The 23744-nt window shown below is 44.0% G+C and overlaps 1 protein-coding gene across 1 annotated transcript in view; it reads left to right on the forward strand.

Moving 5' to 3' along the window:
- The window catches only part of RET (ret proto-oncogene), a 301960-nt gene that overhangs the window by 37548 nt on the left and 240668 nt on the right, over nucleotides 1-23744 (forward strand). The window lies entirely within an intron of this gene.

A 23744-nucleotide genomic window follows, 5' to 3' on the forward strand; every position in this document is an offset into this window, starting at 1 on the left:
ATTCTTTGGCTGCCATGTTCGTTTTGGTCATGTCAGACTTTAGGCCAACTGAGGGTCTCTCTTCTCTACAAAGAGCAGAGGCGAGAGGCCAAGGTCACAGGATAAAGGGGGGTGGGGGGTCTGAAGAGAATACAGATCATCCATCCCTGAAAGTAGCTAGAATTAAAAACAATCAGCTGCCGCTGTTGTTTACGCAGAGATAATCCATGTTATTGCAAACCGAAGATGTGAAAATGGTATGAGAACGAATTATTGGGTGACAAAGTTAAAACCTAAATGTTAAACGTTCAGGTATCGGGTGGATAGCTCATGAGTTAAGCTTTGGTCTCTCACATGGTGCCAGCCTGTACCTTGTAAGTTTGTTTCCTACGGCAGAGCTGACTCAGCCCTTCATCCTTCAGAGGTTGATAAACCTAGTGCTACCAACCATTAATACAGCGCTTAGAAGCAGGAGGAATTCGCCATTAAGTGATATATTAGAACACACATCATTTTATGTTTGTACGGTTATGATGTGATATATTTCTAGATGCTGACACTAGAATTACTTAAATGATTGCCTTCAAATAGCTCATGGTACAACAGTTTCCCGACCTGCATCATGTTTGTGGTAAGCTGGTTTGTCAGCAGAGGTGAGTCAGAATGCCTGCGTTGTTGACTCTGCCCATGACATCATCAGCCTACTAGCTGTGCCGTTGACTCCTGATGTCATGAGCAAAATAAGTACAGCCTGAGCGAGGCAGTCCATTATCATTCTTTCCCAGCGATGACAGATAGTCGGAGAGTGGGTTTCAGCAGAGACATTAGCGGACCATTCCTGGAACACATCCAAGGCTGGGCTGATTGATCTCACGGCAGCCTCGCCCACCTGCAGCCATTAGCATCAGAGAAAAGAGACTTTAAAATCAACGCGGCTGCCCTTCTCCGGTTCAAGCCTCGTCCACCTGCAGCCATTTGCATCAGAGAACGGGGACTTTAAAATCAACATGGCTGCCCTTCTCCGGTTCAAGCCTCGCCTACCTGCAGCCATTAGCATCAGAGAATGGGGACTTTAAAATCAACAGGGCTGCCCATCTCAGGTTCAAGCCTCGGCTACCTGCAGCCATTAGCATCAGAGAAAGGAGACTTTAAAGTCAACCTGGCTTCCCTTCTATGGTTCAAGCCTCGCCTACCTGCAGTCATTAGCATCAGAGAAAGGAGACTTTAAAATCAACATAGCTGCCATTTTTAAAAATTGGTGACAAGGCAGGCGCTCTGTTGCCAGTCAAGTTTTCCTGCATTAGATTCTCCTCCAAACGCACGTTTTCATGACTCCATCAATCTTCAGGGAGGCTGTTTCTTTGCTTTTTCAGGCGTGTCTTCATTTCCTTTTGAGGTGTGGCAAGTTAATTGACTCTAAGGATTCTGGTACTCGTATTTTTCACACTTAATTTTTCTTACAGGTGGCTGGAAACAACTCCCTCCATAGCACAAATCTTCCCCTTGATGGGGGGACAGGGAAAGCCATGGTTGTGGCTCTCCATTGTAAGGCATGGTGGCCCTGCTGCTGCTGCCTTTTGAGCCCGGGACTCCTGGAACAATGTTTAAAAATTGGTGACAAGGCAGGCGCTCTGTTGCCAGTCAAGTTTTCCTGCATTAGATTCTCCTCCAAACGCACGTTTTCATGACTCCATCAATCTTCTTTGCTTTTTTTTAGCATCAGAGCGAAGGAACTTTAACATCAAAATGTCTGCTATTCTCTGGTGCAGGAAATCTGGAAGCGCTGTTTTCAGAAGAATGGAGCAGGAGCTAGAACATGAGCCAAACTTGCTTGCTCCCAGCAACAAACATAGTCAGAAACAGACCTTTGAAGAGTGGATAGGTATTGGGGTACCCCTCAGACTTTCTCTATGCCCGACGAGAACACTGCCTAAATCCTGACAACTTTTAACTCACCAACTCTCAAGCTTTACCTGGGTTTTTGAATTATATGTTTTTGGTGGCCCACGTCCTGTATTTTATGGGACTGTCCCAAATGTATAGGTTGTGTCCTGCAGCCTGCACACACACTATCCGGGTGTGGAAAAGTCCTGATTTTGGTTCTGGTGGATGGGATCAAAGCCTTCCCAGTGAAACATTTAACATGTTGTGCTCTGTGCCAACGGAGGACTATAACAGGAGCATTGATGGGGGAAGGGTGGGTGGCTATTTAGAGGGACTATTGTCCCTTAAGAAGTGTGAATGGTGGGTGATAAGAAATAAGAATGGTGCATAATGCTTCATATGATATAAAATAAGGACTACAGTTTTACAGCCATGTGAGATTTTATTTACGCTCCGATTATTTTGCATCAGTACAGTGACCTTCCATTCAGGATATGGAAAATTAAGCTCCACATGTTTCTATGATAATTTATATTGGGTAATGTTTATTTATTTATGAAACATTTGTAAGGCGCTTATACAACGTGTGGCGTTTCATGATGCCACAACACAAAAAAGAGCGGGAACAAGGGAGAAAGATAACAATAACGGTCCTACTAGGCCTTGTGACATTCGGATCATGCAAGTGCAGTAAGAAGAAGTGCGAGGGGTGGGGGGGAAGGCAGGGGTGGACTGGCCTATAGGGAACTCTGGAGATTTCTGGGCCTCTTTTGTGTGGCATTTCCAAATGTTCTCATAGGAAAAGCACTGGGCTTGCTGGAAATGTGTCATATCGGGCCACTTTGAACTTTATTTCCAGGGCCTCTTTTGGACCCCAGTAATTTTTTCCAGGGCCTTTTTTAGTTCCCAGTCCAGCCCTGGGGGAAGGCCATCTGCGCAAAATGCAAAGTGCTAGGGTGGGAGGGAAAATGCAGGGTAAAGAGGAGAGAGTGCAAGTGAGGAGGGGACGGAGAGGGCAACAGGGGTTTAGCAAGTGCTAAGGGGAGGCCAGGAGATCAAGTGCCAGGGATTGCATGGGGTGCAAGGGGTAAGGGTCCACATGCTAAGTGTGAGGAGGGAGGTAGACTGGGTGGGGTGCCTGGTGCTCTATAGGACTCAGAGGGAACCTGGCAGCCAATCACTGTGGCAGAAGGGAGTGCTAGCATGGGAGGGGGAGAGGGAAGGTAGAAGAGAAAAGGTGGTTCTTGAGGAGCTTCCGGAATTTAAGGAGATCGAGCTCAAGCCTGAGAGGGGCAGAGAGACTATTCCAGAAGGAGTCTCCTGTGGAGGAGAGATCTACCGCCCATTCTCAGCTTAGAGAAGCATCTGATCTGCAGAGAGTTGGAGCTAGAAGACCGAAGGGCTCTAGCAGCTAGGTATTTAGGGAGAAAGAGTTGGATGTAGTGGGGTCCCAGACCCCAGAAAGCCGTGTGCATGATGCAGAGGGTCTTGAACTTGATCCTTGCAGCAACCAGGAGCCAGTGGAGAGAGTTTAGGGCTAGAGAGATGCATCCCCTGGGCTTGAGACCAGGGCAAAGGGAAGATAAAGGAAGAGTGAGGAAGGGGATGTTACAGTAGTCCAGCATAGAGAGGACCAGAGCTCTGGAGACATTGAGTTTCTGGGGGAAGGTGAGGAAAGGGAGAATGCCTCTGAGGGGTGCAGCTAATAGTGGGCCTTCCTGGCAAGGTCTGTGGTGTGAGGAGAGAGGGGAGTCAAAGATGAATCCAAGGTTTTTGGCCTCACAAGAGGGGAGGGTGGGGAAGGGATCCATAGAGGGCAGCCAGAGAGCAGGAGGGACGGGAGTCCCAATGAGAAGGATTTCAGTCTTAGTGGCATTAAGGCAGAGATCATTGGCAGCACACTATGACTGAATAGCTGTCAGACAGGGATGAGAGAGGAGGAAGAGGATGCAGTAGAGGGAAGATTGAATCAGGGCTGCGTGTTGTATGCATAACACTGGAAATGAGGTGAGAAGAAGGAGATCAGGTGGACCAGCGGGGCAAGGTAGATGTTGAAGAGCCATGGTGAGAGGATAGAGCCTTCGGGGACGCTGCAGGTGGAGAGTGTGATAGGAGAGAGAAAGGGGTCCGTTGAACCTGGGAAGGTCAGTCAGAGAGGAATTAGGTCAACCATTCCAGTGCCAAGCCTGTGATGCCAAGGGTGTCACAGAGCTGATTTGTCAGGGTGGCATGAGTTATCACGCTGAAGGCAGAGGAAAGATCCAGGTGGATACGAACCGATGGAGTGTTGAAATTGAGATTTGAGAGCAAGTCTACACGTTTGTTCAGTAGAGCATCTTTCGTGCCTCTGGCAGCTCTAAAGCCAGACTGGTAGTCGTGGAGACAGCCGACAGATTCGGTATGCTGAGGCAGTTGGGAGATGACCAGCTTCTCCAGGAGTTTGCCCAGGGAGGGGGCACTGGAGATAGGCAGTAGTTAGCGGGGCAAGAGGGGTCGGCAGAGGGCTATTTTAGGAGAGAATGCACAAGGGAGTGCTTGAGGGCTAGCGGGAAAGAGCCAGTTGCAAAGCAGTGATTGCAGAAATCAGCCAAGACTGGAGCAAGGGAGGCAATGTTGTCCTTGATAGTTCTGGAGGAGTAGGGGAGCACCTGTTTGGAGGAGACTTTCCTAGAAAGGACTTGTCTAGTGACCTCATCCGATGCAATTGGCGAGAAAGAGGAGAATATGAGGAAAGGGGAGAGGGGGGCCAATGTAAGTCTGAGAGCTGGGGAGGGAGGATGGAGGGGAGTAGAAGACAGTGAGTACAGGATGTCCTGAGTTTTGGTTAAGAAGTGGGAGGTCAGTAAAGAACAGGGGGCCTGGGATGGCCGGCGAAAAGTGGAGACTGCAGTAGGATTGGCGAGTCCCTTGCAGATTTTCAAACGTTTGCCCATCTTTTTGGTGGCCCCAGAGATTGGGCTTGGATATGTGCCCTCTTCTTCGAGCGGCTGCAGTTTGTTTATTATGCAAGGTTAGTTTATTAAGTAATGTGTGTTAGTTTGACGACATTTCTAAAATATTATTATTTAAGCACATGAAACTGAAACCGTAACAAAACTTGATATGAACTAAACCTGGGGCGATATGTGATCAAGAACTTAAATCACATACATCTCGGCTTCACCACTTAACCAGTGATCCTTGGCTAATTATTTAGTCTCACAAGTTCATAACTGGAGGAAATTTAAAAGAAGCAGTTCACAGTTTATTACATATGCAATTAAACAAAATGCCTCATTCAAGGATTACTTGACAGTACAGTTGCTTCATATAAAATAAGTGACCTTTCATATATTGCAAACCATAACTATATTTGTCTCTCCGCTTACACATGGTAACTTCCTGCAATGCCATTTCCCATGGTGCCTCTAAATATTGATGGTGTTCAATGCAACGCCCCTTTCTGTGAAGTCACTTATGCTGGTGTCAATGCCTATGACAATTTGGAGGTTTGCATGTCTTTTGCCCACACTGCCTGGGCCAACCTCTAACAGGTGTGTGTTCTGCATGCATAGTGGTCCTTCAGTTTTGGTATTTTCTGTGTTTTGTATGTGTTAAAACATCATCTGCTACTAAAGTTACCAAACACGTGATAGGGGAGGGGAGATGGGGCAAATGGCAAACCCCACTGACTGCAGGCAGCTTCTGACGTGCTACCTCAGTGGCCTGCAAAACTATTACATAAAGTGCCACCCTAAACAGACCTTTTTTTTGAAATATCAATGTGGCTTCTACCACTCCTACTAAGAACCTAACACAAGCCTTAATTGCACTTATTGTAACACGAATAATCCTATATCCTGTTGCGCCCAGTCTTGTGGCATGAGTTGGAATCATTTCTACGCGCACTTTTGGTTGGTCTCTTGTACGGAGTACTCTGTTTATTCCTCTAATGAATATGGACATTCCAGTCATGTCCCCTTCTCCCCCCTGCATTCTATGCACACATATTTACATTTTTGAATACCCCTCATATATGTTGGTGAGAATGGGAGCCCAATAGGGGAAGGACTGACTGCAGCAGTGAGAGTTGCATGGGGCAGAAAGATCAGCACAGGGCAGAACTTGGAAAGGGAGAGCAACATGGGGCGTAATTGTGGTAATAAGAAGCCTGGACATGTGCTTTACAGTGTCAACGCTGGCAGATATTGTTGAGACACGTCTCATGGTTTTCTCTGGGCACAATAAGCATGAACCTGTGCTTTACAGTGTCAACGCTGACAGATATTGTTGAGACACGTCTCATGGTTTTCTCTGGGCACAAGCAGCATGAACCTGTGCTTTACAGTGTCAACGCTGGCAGATATTGTTGGGACACGTCTCGTAGTTTGCTTTGGGCACAAGCAGCATGAGCCTCTGTGCTTTACAGTGTTAATACTGGCAGATATTCTTGAGACAGGTCTCATGGTTCTCTTTGGGCTGAGTCAGCATAAACATATGTTGACAAATTCCCTGTGTAATGTTGACGAACTGGCATCAATTGGATGCATTCATGTGTACCCCTAGATAACTGATAATACATTATTTTGCTTTATATGAAATGTATTTGAAAAGTGTTCTGTGAAATGCACTATTTGCACCATTATTTAAAATACATTGGGGGTAAGGGAGAAACACCACAAACCACCACATTTGGTTTGGGCTCTCTCCGCACTTATTTTGACCAATTAGAGGAGCACATTTGTGCCCACCATTTTACAAATTCCTCAGCTGCCACCGGTGTGATGTGAATAGTGACATCATAGCCTGTATTTTCTGAAGGTTATGCTCTTCTTAGCCTTCAGGTCTTCCTTAGCTCTGAAGATGACTCCAATGGTGGGGGCTCCGAGTCCTCCGCTTTCGGGCAAAGTGCACTGCAGTCATGTGAGGTTTCTCAACTGAGTGATATACAGGGCCCTCCAGGACAAGCTGTCCTTTGAGGCCCGAGCACTAGGCTTAAGCACCTCGAAATGGGGGAAGGTCTTTATATTGGGACTACTGTACTGGGTGTGGCCGAGTGCATTTTGGGATAAGTCGTCCTGCACATCCTTCTGCTCAACATCACTTGTCAGGATGCTCATTTCAATTTATAAAACACTCCTCCTAATATTCATGTGTTTGTAACCTTGAACCATATATACTTATTCAGGCAGTCTTCAGAATTGGATTTGAAGATGACATGTTTGTGATACCAGTACTCTCTATTCAGTGACAAGGGTCAAATCCCTATGTTGGGATGCCATTTCTTATGACATCTTTGATGTCCTGGTTCTGCATGTCGGTGGCGTGAGTTGTGGTTGCTTAGCATGCAATAACTTGCGCATTTCTTTGGTTTTTCGATTTACCTTGCAACTAAGGTCCCTTTAACAACGTTTTCAAAGAATTCAATATGTTTTTATTAGTGCAACTTAACTATAACGTCCCTTTATCATCACAGTTTTTTCAGTGAATGTATATATATGTATGAAAAACAAAACTGACACCATGGTCGCACTAACAAGGGTTTTGAATGAGAAAGAACAAAACAAGTAAAAGTTCCTTGAAACTATGTTCTTTAATGATAGAAAAGACATAGAAACTAAGCAAGGGAAACAAACAGCAACGCGTTTCGAGCACTCATGAGCCCTTGATCACACTTTGAATCAAATTTGCGAATTTGTTTGGTTTTTCGATTTTATCTTGTAACTAAGGTAAGGTCCCTTTAGCAAAGTTTTCAAAGAATGACACATGTTTTTGTTAGTGCAACTTAACAATAAAGTCCCTTTATCACAGTTTTTTCAGTGAACACACAGATATATATATATATTCAGTAAAAAAACTTTGTTAAAGGGACGTTATGGTTAAGTTGCGCTACTAAAAACTTATGAAATTCAGTGAAAAAACTTTGTTAAAGGGACGTTATGGTTCAAAGTAAAACCGAAAAACCCCTGAAATTCGGCAGTTATGGTAACATAAGCAACCATAACTCGCGCCACCGTGCACTGCTAACACTAACACCCAGGACATCAAAGATGACATCACAAATGTCATTGATGACATCACTGATGACATCACATGTGCATTTACTTTTCATAAAAACTCTGTACAAGGGGTTCTTATAATGCTGACCAAAAACTGTCAAGGATGATTGGGATAAATATCATAAGCTAATTAGTGCATTAAGCAATGCATTGATATAAATAGCCTTCTATTATGAAGTTCTATCCAGTATACTAAGCTACTCATGCAGAAACATAGGCAGTGTGTGCAGCTTACATGATGAAGGTGCCATATTCATAATCTTGCCATGTTGAATACTGAAATGACAACTGCTTTCTTATTAGAGTTTTGCGTACTGTGAAACATGTAATAGGTAGATAATAAAACCCACTTAATACATAATTATTACAGACAAAACACAAAGAGACAACAACCAGAGACATACAAATATGAGTATATACAGGGACAGTGAAGTAAACAAAAAAGCAGAAGTAGTAGCAGAAAGAGTTCATAACCTAACTGATTGTCTTTATGCAGAGAAACTATTGCTCTGTTTCAAAGCGGCTACTTACCATATGTATGTGTATCACATGATGTGACTGCACCCAAAGGAAAGGAGAGTGAGTATAATGTATACAAATATGAGCATATACAGGGAAGGTAGAGTAATAAAAATAAAACTATGAGAAAGTGCTGATAACCCTAATGATTATCTTCATGCACAGAAAGGATTGCTCTCTTTCAAGCCTGTGTCTTCCGCTATGTATATGTTTCATATGATGTGACTTGACCCTAAGTCTACAAATATAGTACCTTTTCAATTTTTACTTCCTGACTGTTACTGAAGAAAACTATGTGGCTTCGATATGTCAGTAAAGGATAAAAAGGGAGAGCCAGCATGTGATGTCATCAGTGATGTCATCAATGACATTTGTGATGTCATCTTTGATGTCCTGGGTGTTAGTGTTAGCAGTGCACAGTGGTGCGAATTATGGTTGCTTATGTTACCATAACTGCCGAATTTCAGGGGGTTTTAGGTTTTACTTTGAACCATAACGTCCCTTTAACAAAGTTTTTTCACTGAATTTCATAGGTTTTTAGTAGCGCAACTTAACCATAACGTCCCTTTAACAAAGTTTTTTTACTGAATTTCATAGGTTTTTAGTAGCGCAACTTAACCATAACGTCCCTTTAACAAAGTTTTTTCACTGAATTTCATAGGTTTTTAGTAGCACAACTTAACCATAATATCCCTGACTTCATATACATGTAACATAGAACATACTAACCCCCTCGTACTGATTTTCATGTCCGCGGACTACCGCCATGTCCGCGGACATATCAAAAATCTGAGCGTGGTGAATGTAAATTTAAATAGTGTGCCTCATTTCCCCTTTGAAGTTGGCTCTGAAAAGAGCCGTTTTTTTTTTGTTTTTTTGACAGATGCTGGACAGACACCTGTTATTTTGCATTTTTTTTCTTGTTTTTCTTTCTTACTTTACTCCTAAAATCTTCACATAACCTTCTCCAAAGCAACCCTTACATTCCAAAATAGAAAGGCATTTCCCGTAAAAGATAAAGAAATGCCATCTTCTTTAAAATTAACCGCATTACTGGCATCAATATTCTCATTATTACAGAAGAACATACCAGCTCTAAGCATGAAGGCACACATGCCTCGGTTGATGACACACCTAGCAATGTTTTGCTGAGGACAAAAAACTGAACTATTGTCCCATATTGCCCTAGGTAGTAATCCAGAAAAAATTACTTTCGCATTTGGAAGGATCTTCATTACGGCTTGAACCAAGCATTCCAAATCAGCAAACAAAGTAGGGGCACTGACGTTGCCCAAATGGAAAGCACCATAGTGCAAAACTACCACATGCGGATTGTTCATCGTGGCCATATCCTCACAAACTTGTACAATTCCCTGTACATTGCAATCAGGCACAGTGCTCCACACCACCTCCACTCCTTTCACATCAAAGTTCTTTGCAACATGCCTGCATTGAGCGTACAGTTGTAAACCATACACAAACATATCTCCAAGCACCAACATCCTGACTTTCTCTACTTCTGCCATCTTCACCACACACAGTCTATTTCAACACAAATCCACAACCTCGACATCTGATTGGCTGATCCGTACAGTCTTCTTACCATGTTGGATTTCCTGGAAAAACCCGGATGTAGCACGCCCTGTCCACCAACAGCCGCGGTGTCCGCGGACGGCGTCCACTTTACTCTCTGTGCCATTCCCTCATTGCATACAGCTAAGCAATCACACAATACGAATAACGTCCTCAGAACACCCCAATTTTGTGAATTTTCGAACATTTCAGGACAATTATCATTTCATTATTCAACATATTAACATTACAAATATTATACTTTCATCTTGTACTCTGCACACAATGCTATGTTTCTCCATTAGTAGCTCAGTATACTAGATAGAATCCCATAATACAATGCTATTTATATCAATGCATTGTTCAAAGCACTAGTAACGGTATGATATTTATTGCAATATCCTTGACACTTTTTTCGCAACATTATAATAAAAATCCCTAGTACACAAATTCCATGAAAAGTACATACACATGTGATGTCATCAGTGATTTCATCAATGACATTTGCGATGTCATCTTTGATGTCCTGGGTGTTAGTCTTAGCAGTGCACGGTGGTGGCGCGAGTTATTTTTCATAGCTTACCATAACTTGCGATTTTCAGGGGTCTTTCGGCTGTACTTAGAACCATAACATCCCTTAAACAAACTTTTTTTAATATCACGCAAACAATATACAAACATGGCGTGCAAAAACCAACTTCTCACAGATGGCTTTACACAGAATGTTGCAAAGTAAGAATTTATGCTCGTTCACAGTGAAGGTCAGCTGCTTCCATTTTTTTCTCGGGCCCCGGAGAGGCTCACGAAGCGGACTATAAGGTTGTATTGTGTTTTGACCTTGACAGACAGAGATTGTGATGAAAGACTTCTCTTGAAGGAGTGTTGCTAAAATGTAAGAGAAGATAAGGATGACATTTCTGAAACGAAACCACTTTTATATATTATATCACTATGCGAAAGATCGTTCGCACACGCGGAGTCGTATTTTGGGACTGCACTACTCGTAGACAATGGAAATTGCAATTGTACTGTAAGTAACCCTTTAGATTATTTTATACCAAATATAATTACAATAGCGTAGCATTAAAGACCGCTCAAGTTGAACTTGTTTGTTGAAAGTGGCATAATGTTTTCTACCGCGCACTATCACCGCCGAATTGATCCCCTGTCGTTTAGAGGGCTCTGAAAAAGGCAGATGACACAGGGTGGGTTAATAGAAATAATTTAACCGGTCTATAGGCAGTCAAGCGCTCTACTCGCTGTGCCACTTCACTGTAGCCTGTCAAGTGGCACAGCGAGTACAACGCTCGCTTTGACATCCGTGCACAGCTTGCTAACGCAAGTTCGAATCCCAGCAAGGCCAAACTCAGCCTTTCATCCTTCCGTGGTCAATAAATGAGCACCACACACTGTGGTTAATAATAAGCACTGCTTAGACACCTCACGGTTCTTAGCGCTATATGAATGGGAAAATATTATTATTTTATTATTAACATACTCCGTTGCACTATCTTCGATAGCAAATAGTTTCACGCCCTAATAAATAAAATGATAATTTTTAATGAAGATCGGCTGGTGAGACTAATTTATGTTTTTTAAAACAGGTATGTGGCCCCATTTTGCCTATGTCACGATTTACAGACTCCAGCGGATGGGGTCTTCAACTGCCAGGTGCAGGTCCAAATATGCAACTACATGACCCTCACCATTTTATGGGACAATCGCCAAGGACCAATATGCCCTTACGCAGTACTAGCGGCTACAAACAACATACCAACCAATAGGGTGGTCTAATGGCTCGTTGTTGGAGCAACCTTCCGATTATCAGAGCGACCATTCACTGCTTTTATCATAAACCAACAGCCTATCTACCGCAAAGGAACAACGCGTGGCTCAAAATAAACTTTTGCTGATCGACAACAGAGACAATAGCAAATCGCTGAATATTCACTAAACATTTCATGTGAAATAAATGTACTTTACCAAATGTACAATCCTGCTGTTTACTTTTAAACCACAGTTTCATATTCCGAATTGTGGCGCACTGAGTTGTAAGCTGATCTAACACCCTCTGTACCGCAAAGGAACATCGCGTGCCTCAACATGAACTTTTGCGGATCGACAACAAAGACAAATGCAAATTGCTGAATATTCTCTACACATTTGATGTCAAATAAATGTACTTTACAAAATTTACAATCTTGCTGTTTGCTTTTAAATCACTGTTTCATATTGCGAATTGTGGCGCGCTGTGTTGTGACATAATATGTGTTGTCTTCCGGGTTCTGTGTAAAGTCACTTAGGACTGCAGAGGACTGGGCGCGTTTGATGACGCACCCTGTAACGTCACGGAGAGAGGCGGGGAATATGAATGCTTTGATAATATCAGGCTTAGGGGCGGGAGATATGATTTAGTGTCGCAAAAGCAAGTCAGCCAGGTCAATAGCGCCAGTCATAGGATTATCACATAATGTCGGCGCACACCAGCCGGATTTATCGTTTCTTTAGTGGACAAAAAGTCGGTTGACGCCCATAGGAAATTAGACTATTAGCGGACAAAAGGAGTGGTTTTAAAACACTTTCACCCTGACAACGAACAATACAAACAACGTTCTCAGAACACCCCCATTTTGTGTAATTGCAACCATTTCAGGACACCGCGAGTGTTCTTAGAACACATTCAACTAGACAGATTACAATACGGACAGCGTCCTGAGGACACCCCCTGTTTGTGTATTTATGAACAATTAAGTACACCGCGAGTGTTCATAGCTAATTTTTACCTTCCTTGTGAACAAAAATGACACATACTCCGTCCTCTAAACACCCCACCATTTAGTTTATTTACAAAATGTCAGAACAGCCGTGTTCTCCGCAGACAAATCGAACGCAACAAAAACGTCTAGCACATAAAAAAACAAAACATTGAACCTATCTCATACTCCCCCACCCTCCCCAAACACTCTTAGACACCAACACACGGCACTAAATACAATTTTTTATCCACGTTTCACCGCGCTGTACGCGGTCGACGGCGAATACAAGATGGCGGGCGCCACAGAAAATCTGACTATATCCACGCCCCTCGCCGTCCAATCAGCGAACACGTCGCATGTCCGCGGACATGACGCAAGGCCATGGGCCAATCGGGGTGCTGTCCGCGGAGCGAACAGGGAAGTCCGTCCGCGAAGCGAACACAGATATCACTAATTTATTTGCTTTACGTTTTGGTCATTTTATAAATAACTACTGGACGGATTTACACCAAATTTGCAAAAGCATGCTTTCGGGACCAAGCCCTCGCTCCTGCCGCAAATTTGGTGTAAATCCGTCCAGCGGTTTGGCCTGTGGCCGTGCGCAAAGTTTTTTCCCATTATGTCTATAGGAAAAAACACAAGTTTTGGGACCTCCCTTATAACTTTTCCCCCCCTCGACGAATCCTCACCAAACTCTGCAAAAAAATTTAGAGGGCCATGTACTTTTTTTGCAAAGTTTGGTGAGGATTCGTCCAGAGGGAGCGAAGTTATAAGCCACCCAAAAAATGCTCTTCCTATGGAAACACCAACTTAACCATAACTACATGGACGCTACTGCGTCCATGTAATATATAAAAAAACTTTGTTAAAGGGACGTTATGGTTAAGTTGTGTACCAAAAACCTATCAAATTCAGTGAGAAAACTTTGTTATAGGGACGTTATGGTTACAAGTAAAACCGAAAACTCCCTGAAATTCATCAGTTGTGGTAAGCTAAGCAACCATAACTCGCGTCACCACCGTGCACTGCTAAGAATAACACCCATGACAACAAAGATGACATCACAAATATGATTGATGACATCACTGATGACATCACATGTGCATTTACTTTTCCTAGGAAGTCCCTACAAGGGGTTGTGAATGTAATGTTGGCAAAAAATTCAGGGGTCATCTGGAGATGTGTGATGAACTACATACTTGACTGTGCAATGTATTGCTCCAAAGAACCTTCCATTGCAGTGTTGTTTCTAGTACAGGAACCTACTGATACAGAAACATAGGCATTGGCTGCAGCATACACCATAGAGATGTAATATTTCTAATTTTCCAATGTTGGATAGTAAAACGGTGAATGCTTCTGTATCACACTTTTGCGTACTGTGAAACATATAGTAAGCAGGTAATAATGCACCGCTTACTACATACTTGTACTACTACACACAAAACATTAAGAGACCACAATGTATACAAATATTGGGCTTACACAGGGAGAGTAAAGTAAGTAAACAAGAGGCAGTATAATGAGCCACTGTGTATAACCAACATGATTATCTTTACGCATATAAATGACTGCTGTGTTTCAGGCCTGCTTCTTCCCCTATGTATGTGCATCATAAGATGAGATTGAATTCTAATGAAAGTACTATAAGAAAATGTGAGAATAGCAACGTCTACAAATGTAATACCTTTCGAATTTTAAGTTTTTGACTGTCAGTGAATAAACTCACCTGGCCTAGATATGTCAGTGAACAAAAAAGAAGGGGCTAGACTTGTGATGTCATCAGTGATGTCATCAATCATATATGTGATGTCATCTTTGATGTCATGGGTGTTATTCTTAGCAGTGCACTGTGGTGGCGCAAGTTATGGTTGCTTAGTTTACCATAACTGGCGAATTTCAGAGGGGTTTCGGTTTTACTTGTAACCATAATAATTCATTGAATTTGATAGGTTTTTAGTAGTGCAACTTAACCATAACGTCCCTTTAACAACGTTTTTTCATAGAATTACGTAGGTTTTTATTACTGCAACTTAACCATAACGTCCCCTTAACAAACTTTCTTCACTGAATTTCATAGGTTTTTATTAGTGCGACTTAACCATAACGTCCCCTTAACAAAGTTTTTTCATTGAATTTCATAGGTTTTTATGAATCCAACTTAACCATAATGTCCCTTTAACAAAGTTTTTTCAGTGAATTTCATAGGTTTTTATTAGTCCAACTTAACCAAAACATCCCTTTAACAAAGTTTGTTCAGTGAATTTCATGGGTTTTTACCAGCGCATGCTATTTTCCTACAACTTACTAATATCAAGTATACCAGCAACTTATAATATTATAACACTTTGTAATAATAACAAATTTCCCAATATAGCAATATTTGTGTCCAATTTACAAAGTGTCACCTTAAAACTTTGCCATTTCCCACCTTCTAGAATCATTTTTAACACTTCTATACACATTTTGCAACAATTTCAACTAGTTTTGCATCCGTAGACGTCTACAAACATCTGACTTCATTGCGGACCTTCCGGACAGTGCCACATGACCATACGCTGGCACGCAGCATGATGACATGTCCGAGAAGCCATCCGCACTTCACGATAAGATCTGTACTTCGCGGACAGTTCGGAACTGCATTTTCTACTGATCTAGGAACTTTCAACTTCAAAATTTCCCTTGCACAGCTCCAACACCTATTCCTACTCATCCATTAACAATCTAGTAGACAGTACATACTTTTAGCAAAACTGCTATTTATCTTAAAATGGAATCAGCTAATGCCATCCATCCTCCCCAAGAGACGCTGCCACTGCTGTAATCAAGGAGCATGAGAAACACTGCCCCCTACCTTAGAAATAACACATGTGCAACATTTTCCCCTGTCCACCTGCCCCTCCATATTAGTGTTTGGTGCCTCTTCCGTCATTTCCCTTCCCACCTTTTGTTCTAAGTTCTCCTGCCAAAAAAAAAGAATACATCCAAAAACAATTAAAGAAATGTTCCTTTAGGAACCACCTTTCACAGTTAAAAAATAGAACTAAAGAAATATCTTATAGACTCCATCGACTTTATATTTCTCGGTAAAGTACATAGACTCAATAAGATTTTCCAACATTTCCATTTGCATTTTGTGTTATGCTAATGGAAATATTGTGGCATTTATCCCCCGTTCCAGGGACTGGAATGGTGGATACCGGCCTGTCAGCCCAAGTTATCAGCCCAAGCAAAGCAAGGGTGGATAAGGAGGTCTCCGGACCATTATCCCCCATTCCAGCCCCTGTAATGGGGGATGAAAGCCATTAGCACCCTAGGTTCCCAAAGCGGGAAGCCAGGGTGCTAAAAAAGATTTTTTTCTTCCTACACCGGGACTCCTGTGGTATCTCGGTGTAGGAAGGAAAATCCTTTTCCAAGATGGGCACCATGGAAATGGAAGTCGGGGTTCCGTGCAGTGCCCCTCTTCGCTTTCCATGGCAGCCTGCAGAAGGCGAAAAGAGATCCCTATGACCATATTACCACGTGCACATCTTTCTTCCCTTTCAAACCTATCCCAATTTCGAATAACTTTACCACAAAGCCAGTCCCAGGTGGACATGGCCACTTTAACCCCATATGTTGTCACTCATGGTCATGGCCAGTAGCCAGATTGTCCGGATCATTACCTTATTCCCAGACCCGGACAATCTGGCCACTGCCCATGGCCACAGGTTACACCTCAGTCACCAAAGGTATATCACCATTTTTTGTACCTACATTATGACACTTGCCAAAAAACAAAATCCATTCAGACTTTACAAAAACCTTTATATCTAGATCTATAATCTTTTTGCAAACCTTTGTGTAGATTTGTCAAATGGCAACACATTTATAAGCCTTTACAATATTGTGGGATCCCTCCTTTAAGTTTGCTCCCTCTTGACAAAATCCCACCAAACTTCACAAAAACATTTATATCTAGATCTATTATCAGTTTGCCAAATTAAATGTAGATTTGTCAAATGGCACCTCATTTATAAGCCTTTACATTATTCTGGGACCCCCCTCTAATTTTGCCCTCTCTTGATAGAATCCCACCAAACTTTGCAACCTCATTCAGAATCAGTTCAGGTATAAAATTGCAAAATGTCATACAGTTTCATTAAGTGGCCCCAAAGTTATAAGCCATCCAAGAACTGCTTTTCACAAACCCTGTAATGCAGAGGTGTCCGCGAACTTCAAAGGTCTGTGAAGAGTTGGCTTCAGGGTGCTTTGTAGGCTTCTGTGACAGAGTTCGAGACAGGAGTCAGTGCTGGGTATCAGGCGGCAAGACAGTTTGGCGAGCCAAGCCTGCCGAACGGCTTCAGGCTGGCCTTCACGGCGATTCGGAGTTAGGAAGCATTGATTCAGTGCTGATTGGCAGATCTGAAGCACCGTTCGAGACATCTCGTGATCTTTCAGTGACTGCGGCTTGATGGCAGTCAGCGTTTCAGGCGAGACTGCCCTTTAAGGTGGACGCCTGTAGGTGCTTGTCATTGCACTTCTCCCAGCTTCTTCAATGGGCTTGCATTGACCTTATTATGTTGGATGGTCCAGAACAAATGGGCCACAGTGATTTATGTAGGCTCAGCCTACTTTAGTGAACCAATCCTGGGGTCCCTTTAAACAAATTTCAGTATGTGTGAGGTCATAACCAGAGTGCTTTGCAAACGGGAAAACATAAAGGGGTGAAACAGGAACAAGGGATGTCCTGGAACCAATATGGTGGAACCCTCCTCTCAACAGAAAGAGCTCTGGGCTCACTCCCTTGCCATACAGGGTCTCACCCATCTTCTTGTCTGCTGTGATCAAAGAGTCCGTCTGGCTTATGGATCTCCCTGTGTGGTTCCTTTTTAAAGTGCCAGGTCTCCCTTCAAGCATCTCAGAGACCAGACTCTCTGGCTTCTGCAAACCACGTTCTGGTATTTTAGGAATGCGGTCCATCTAGCGAGGGTGGCCTACTGCACACTAGACCCAGACATGTCAATTAATTGATACTGACGGGAGAGCTGGCTTCAGGTTGATACAGTTACATATGAAAGGTTTGTTGGGTTTGTTTCATGTCTCCTTTGTTATCCTCTGCATTCAGGCCCCCCTAGGGGCCTCTTTGAAGTACCTTCTATTGGTATGTTAATCGCTACCACCGGCTGCAGGGCCTACCAAAAAGGAGGTTCCATGGAGCCTTTGTTCATTAATCAAGCTGTCCATTGCAGGGCAAAGTTTGTCCTCACTCTTCCTTAGAATGGCATTATGCCCTTCTCTGCTGTCACATTCTAACTAAATAAGACAGGGATGGACTGTACCTGTAGGCGGTGCCCAGCCCGGAGTACACAGGCCCTTGCGTTTGTCGTGGTGTGAGCATAGGAAAAGGTGAGTGGATTAGCCCCACACATTTTCATGAGTTCGGTCTACTGTCATCCATTTGGCTAGAAGACCCACAGCTCAGTGTCACCATAACATAGTCAGTTCCCATCTAATGAACAAGACATCTGTGCCTTTAGCTGCTTTTGAGCACACGCTCCTTTCATAGAGGGCCATTCTCCTTGCTCTGATTCCTGCCACCGCCAGACACGCCAGTGAGCTTCAGGCCTGGCCTGCCTCAAAAACATAAACAGACTTTCACCAAGATACAGTGACCCTCAAATCAAATCCCTGCTTTATGCCAGGGGTCTCATGCCACTGTACTTCTCCCCATTCAATACTGCTTCAATCAAACCAACCATCTACATTTGCGGCAAAAAAGCGGTAAAATATTATACAGTGAAACAAACCTTGGTGAATATTGGTTGGTAAAAATGACTGTGTACCGCGGTGGTGGTTGCCTTCACGCATCTGAGCAAATGTGATTTCCCAATGTCCTAAGTACACACCCTTCTTCCTGTTCCTGGCCAACTTTTGGAAAACTCAGTGGCTCAGATCCAGGATAAACTGCTTCAAAATCTACAATCACGAGATATATGAATGGTTGCACCCAGAATTGCACCAGTCTTCTCACCTCCAGAGATGATCAATCTTCACTGCAACAAGCTAAGGCAGCATCTGTTGTGTTCTCTGTACATGTCCCGATCAGGGACTTCTGAAGGACAGCTGAACTGGCCAGACCATAAGCTTTCTGCACAGAACTATCCACCTGACGCACCCTTCACTGGTGATGAAGAATTTGACCAATATGCCTTATGGAACAGGTTTGTTTAAATGATTTGCAGCCCAATGCTGCTTTTATCCAATTCGACTTTTTCTTTCTCCAATACTCGAAAATATGCACACATGTTTGGAATGGTACAGATCCGGGTTATGGTAGTGCAGTACTCTAAAGTTACCTTTCACTGCACTTGGCTCCCATTTTACTGAATATTCGTGTAACATCAAATTTTCCATCACCAGTCAAATGAGCAATGAGGATTGGCTTCAAAGAAGGGAAATGTGCGCCGCAGAGGATTTGGGCATGCGCACATTGCTTGTGTGCTGTGTTGTTTTGTTTAAACAGATCCTTGAAGCAGGTCCCATTGATGAAGTATAGGTGGAGTAGCAAAGATGACTACAGCCTAAGCACCCCGAGATAATCACTGTTTCAAACTCTACACCGCCTCCCTTGTGACCAGCGCGCCTGCTGCTGTCCTTTTAATTGTATTCAGGTTAACGACCAATTACCTTTGTGTGCCGCCTCCCTGTCCGGCAGAGCGCCAGGTGGAGCAGGCCCCCGGTAAACAATGGGAGTATGTTTTGCAGGTGAACAGTTCGAATTTAAATGATGTGCGCAGACAGTATTTGTGTGCGGAGAACTGTGATGGTCTGCTGAGATGGTTAATGGCGAGTGAGAGAAAAAGAGGAATGTTGATAGAAATGTATAACTTAGGGGAAATAAAAATAAGTACATACAAATCAATTTAAAAAAAAACAGACAAATACTGCGAACGCTGGAACTTTGGAGCTTGCACAGCTTCAAGTAAGGAAAATAAACACGCAAAGATGGCTGCCACGGAAAAGCAAAACCCTCCAAGAAAGGCCGAGCGCCTTTTCAACGCAGACATGCCTGCAAGAGAAGAGTGGGTGGGGTAATGGATGGCAAAGGGTGGCCTCCAAAGTGAAAAAGAAGCCAAGGGGCGCTGCGAAGAAGGCATGTGGATGGAGGAATATCGGGGTACGCAGAGCTGCTTTGAGGGCTGGGAATTCAAGCTTACAGCTCCAGTGTTCCTGCCCACTTCCCCACCCATTTCATTGGCTGCACTGCCCGGAGCAAGCAAGAACTAATTTTCATCGTAATGCAGAGATGTAGAGGTTCGTCAGGCCATGCAAATGGCCATGACACGCCCACTGTAAAATTTAAATCATTGCATTGAATCCCTCAGAAAGAGCCCCGTCGCTTACACAGAGATTGTGTCCTGAGGAGGGCGTTTAGAACCGCATGCAAGAATGCACATTTAAATGAAGGCCAATCAGATGGTGAGAATGTATAATGAAACGCCACTTTCTCAGGTGTAAATTACCCACTCCTCCTCCACAGAACCACCAACAACTCCAGCCTAGGCATACAAGTGGCAGGGAAGCAGCACCAGTTTGAAAAGGCCCCAATACGAAGAACACATTTATTTTCACTAATGACTTATTTTTCGATAACCTGTGAGCACTTTGCATGTTTTTCGCAGAAAGTTCAGGGATTATTATTGCTTGCAGATTCAGTAAATGTTTTACATACATTCAAGTGTTCCGTGAGGTTGTCTCTGGGTTTCCTCTGGGGTTTTCCCACCGAATTCTGCTTCTCGTCTTCCAAGGATTGGATAAATTGACCCCCTACAAAGACAATGGAAGAAAAGCCATATTAACACGCACAGCCAACACCACACGGGCTAAACACCCTACAACTGCACTCATGCCTTTCCCGGGCAGGCAATGATCCTGCAATTACACATTTCGTAGAGCCAATCCATTTAAAGCGCACAAGTAACTGTGATTGGAGACAGCGCAGAACAGGCTCATGGCCAGATTATCCAATGGACATCCGGCGCTCACTCCTGGGAACCCAAGGTGGGGTGCAGCCAGCATCGGTCATTGGCTTGAGATCAGTGCTTCATTTGTAAGAAAATACGTGCCAGGGCCCACATATGTTCTAGCAAGCTTGTGACACAGCAGGCAAGCAGTTTCCCACCATTGCTGCCACCACCCACATCTGCTCCCCAGAGTGTCGACACATTTGGTGTTAAACTACATCTCACACCTGCTCATTGGGGTTGATGGATGCTCTGGGGTGTCATTACCTCATATTCAATCACAGTCTGAGACAATAAGTGCTGGGGCTCAGAAATAGTGCCAGGGCTGAGCCCTAGCTAACACCCCCACAAATTAGGCACTGCTTCTGATCTGGCAAAATATGTCTCCCAGCATCTCGGAAAAACCATTTTCACCCTAGAACGGGTTTTAATGTTCTTGATGTGTTGTGTTGCTGAAACCAGGATTCCAACATACAGCCTGACCATAAAAGTCGAGAGACTTACCCACTACACCACTTGAACATCTGGCCAGAACACATGCAAATATGCTTGCTAGGATTGCAACCTGCAGAACATATTGCAAGCTCTGTAGGCATAAAAGGTGTGCACCTTTTATTCTTTGCTGGCAGCATCATTGAAATAACTCCTCCACTCTTTTGTTATTTTCCAGGTGATAATAATTAATGAATCTCCTAACATAGTTTTTTTTTATTTATGGGGTGTGGGTGGGCTTAGAAAAATCTCCTGCGTTCTCCAACTCCCCTCCCACGCCCACCCCGGCCTGCCGCCACTGATGTAATCGCATAGTTAATATTTTCAATTTCCAGCACTGAACGTCGCAGCCCTTACCTCTAGAGCCGGCCTTAGGGAAGGGCGAGCCAGGCAACTGCCCGGGGTGCCTTAGTCTGCTAGGGTGCCATTAACCCCCCAAGAGCGCCAGCTCGGGGAACCTTTCAAGGGCTACCCGGAGCTGGTGTGGTTGGAGAAGTGTCATTTTGAAATTAAATGCGCTCGCAGGAGCGGGCACATTTAACAACAAAAGGGTGCTGGCACCCTATTGAGATAATACCACCCTGCTCCGGCGAAGGAGTGGGGCAATAATCATCTTAATAGGGCGCCGCAGCACCCTATTGTTGTTAATTGCGCGGGCCCCCACGAGCACACTTAATTTTAAAATACATTTCTACCACCACAAAATGAAACATTTCGCCCCCCCCCCCCCCCTATTGACCAGGGGCGCATAGGGAGGGGACTGGGGTAGGCGCCAACCTGTTCTTTCTCTGCTCGGGGCGCAGCTGCCTCTAAGGCCGCCGCTGCTTGCACCTATTTGTTCCTTGAAAGTTGTGACGCAGCAGCACACTCTGCAGGCTGCACGAGCCGCACTGAGAGGCTCAGGGCTGTGATGCTGCCGCTGCATCAATGGAAACCAGCGGGGGTGCGCGCGGAGGGCAGTTGTTACAGGGCGGGTGGATGCGCGCTTTCAGCAGCCTAGACAATCTAAACCTATGGAAACGCTTTGACTTGCTAGCTTATGTAAACGCTAAAAAGCAACGTATTTTCAACGGGAAAAAAAAGTACTATTTAAAGAAAATGGGCTGGTTTACAAAAGCATTTTACAATGGCGCAATGCCATTCAAAAACCTTTTGTAAATTAGGTCCACTGTCTTTTCAGTACAGTGCCAACGTTTTTTGTAAATAATAATCGTGCCTAGAGGCCCCAGAAGTTCTTATCCCGTCACTGGCAATAACAGGTGCAAGCAAATATGTTGCTTAGACATACAGCCTTATCAGTTACCTATGCAAACCACGCTATCTATGCAACTGCTACAGCTGTGTAATTATGAGTGTAAGGCGCCATCACTTATTTAATAGAAGGCCGGTTCGTGGCTATGTTTTTGCTGATCACTTAATGAGAAAATAAATAAGGCAGCGGATCATTCTGGATTCGACAAAAAACACACCCGCTATTACTTAGCTTCAAGAGACAGTCAAACATGCATTTGCAGTAATGTTTTTTTTTATCGCACTGACAGCTGCACGTTTGGCATCCATGTTGCTCTAGGCAACAGATGTCGCCAGTGCCCATCTCTCTGCTTCCTACTTTAGCGGCCTGGCCCACAGCTCATCGGTACAGTTTACTAGCCAGGGCACACCCATGGCCACCTTACACGCTTTATTAAAAAAGCGGGCAGGAAGAGACAGTCAAACATGCATTTGCAGTAATGTTTTTTTTATCGCACTGACAGCTGCACGTTTGGCATCCATGTTGCTCTAGGCAACAGATGTCGCCAGTGCCCATCTTTCTGCTTCCTACTTTAGCGGCCTGGCGCACAGCTCATTGGTACAGTCTACTAGCCAGGGCACACCCATGGCCACCTTACACGCTTTATTAAAAAAGCGGGCAGGAAGAGACAGTCAAACATGCATTTGCAGTAATGTTTTTTTTATCGCACTGACAGCTGCACGTTTGGCATCCATGTTGCTCTAGGCAACAGATGTCGCCAGTGCCCATCTTTCTGCTTCCTACTTTAGCGGCCTGGCCCACAGCTCATTGGTACAGTCTACTAGCCAGGGCACACCCATGGCCACCTTACACGCTTTATTAAAGAAGCGGGCAGGAAGAGACAGTCAAACATGCATTTGCAGTAATGTTTTTTTTATCGCACTGACAGCTGCACGTTTGGCATCCATGTTGCTCTGGGCAACAGATGTCGCCAGTGCCCATCTCTCTGCTTCCTACTTTAGCGGCCTGGCCCACAGCTCATCGGTACAGTCTACTAGCCAGGGCACACCCATGGCCACCTTACACGCTTTATTAAAGAAGCGGGCAGAAAGAGTTACCATTCTCTGAAAGGTTCATTATCTCCTCATGTGAAGCTCACGTTTATTCTGCATGTTAGACAAAACATGCATGTATTTTGCTCTTTTGTTCAGACGCCCAGCACTGTTATAATTAATAAAATACTGTGTATCTCATGATTGGTACCACA

The sequence above is a fragment of the Ambystoma mexicanum genome, chromosome 8 (assembly GCF_040938575.1).
Source record: "Ambystoma mexicanum isolate Mex_15411 chromosome 8, UKY_AmexF1_1, whole genome shotgun sequence".
NCBI classification, from domain to species: Eukaryota; Metazoa; Chordata; class Amphibia; order Caudata; family Ambystomatidae; genus Ambystoma; species Ambystoma mexicanum.